The 1,403-nt window shown below is 54.5% G+C and overlaps 1 long non-coding RNA gene across 1 annotated transcript in view; it reads left to right on the top strand.

Annotated features, from left to right (window-relative positions):
- Positions 1–149: 149 nt before the first annotated feature.
- The window catches only part of LOC108803790, a 17,814-nt gene continuing 16,560 nt past the window's right edge, over positions 150–1,403 (top strand). The window contains exon 1 of the long non-coding RNA XR_001942301.1: positions 150–160. This is a non-coding gene — a long non-coding RNA (uncharacterized LOC108803790). The remainder of the gene's footprint in view (positions 161–1,403) is intronic.

Here is a 1,403-nt window from a genome sequence, read left to right as displayed (position 1 = left end):
GGCTAACCTCGAGCTGGGGAACTACGGGGTCCACCGGTCAACGGACAGGGGGGGGTGCTCCCTCGAGTTCCCTCTAGGCTTTTTGTTTTTATATTTGAGTCCTACTTCTGCCCCCGGTGCTAAACGTTTGTTTTTGTTTTTTAGATGTTCATGTTTTAGGGTCTTTTATTGCGCTTTATCCGCTTTCCTGCCCGAGGGGTGGAAACAGTGGCCGCAAAGAGGGTTAAAGTCCAAAAAAACCCGTACGGCGCAATGCTAAACCAAGATCCAACAGCACAACGAGCATGGCGGTCTACGGGGATCGCACGTTGTGTGCGTAACCCGAGACTTTCCTTCTCCAGCACGCCGCCGCGTCGTCTTCTGTGCAGAGGCAGGTGCGCTTCGGCAGACGCGGCCTCCGGCTGTGCCATCGCTCGACGTCTTTGTCTTCACAGTCCGGTTCAACATTTCAAGCGACGAGGAGAAAGCGCAGATTTTCGGCGTTTTCGTGCCGGGATCATTGTTACAGTTTTGGCAAAAATTACTCAAATTTTTTTGTTGCTTTTCTGACAGTATTTCGGGTGCCGCGCGGCGGCCAGGAAAACGCAGCTTTCATACGGCTCATACCTCGAACACTGTTTACAGATATACTGTATGTGGAGTGGCAGGATATAGAAACTCTGCAAGTGCGCGCACCGCGTCCCGTACCCTATCCTCTGATGGCGGCCTGGGTGCCCCCTCCTCCCATTGGCTGCCGCTGGATTTTGGGGAACTCTATAAAAACGGTGCTCGCGGCTTACTATGTCATTCGATCTTCCTCAGTATGCCATCTCCTCGACCAATCGCAGCCACTGGAGGAGTTAACAGGGCCGTACGTTCAGGGGCCACACTGGACTCGCGCTGCGGAAGTCCCGCACTTGGCATGCATCTGTAGCCGCTGTTTTGTCTACCGGCCTCCATATTGGATTTCATGGCTGCCGCTGGAATGCGAAGCGGCGTGCTCCATGCACGAGAGTCGCCCGAGGCGGCCATGTTTTGTCCGTCTCGTTGGGTTGAGTGGTGTGTTTAGGAGCGGGCACGTGCGCGCACTCGCAGAGGAGACATAATACAAATCATGGTACTTACTTACTACTACTGCTGTACAACAACTTCACATGGTGCTTTCCAATAGCGGGATGACTAAAAACATAGGCGTCCACGGTGCCTTATCGAGAAACGCCGTGCGGAGGACTTGTCGCCCCCCTTTCCAACTTGTGCTAAACACGCCAGCGGAGCAATGGCTGCGTGACCTGGTGCTTCTATACACGACACGTGCCTACGGAGAGATCCGCCGGAGCCCGTGAGACCAGAGATGCAATGCCACCGGAGAGGAGAGTCTTCTCTGACGTGGCCGGTGCTTTAGGTTTAGGCCGTCGTCCATCCTG

Source organism: Nanorana parkeri, unplaced genomic scaffold, assembly GCF_000935625.1.
Source record: "Nanorana parkeri isolate BGI_ZX_2015 unplaced genomic scaffold, ASM93562v1 scaffold4208, whole genome shotgun sequence".
Lineage (NCBI taxonomy): Eukaryota > Metazoa > Chordata > Amphibia > Anura > Dicroglossidae > Nanorana > Nanorana parkeri.
This window is presented reverse-complemented; position numbering and strand designations above follow the sequence as displayed.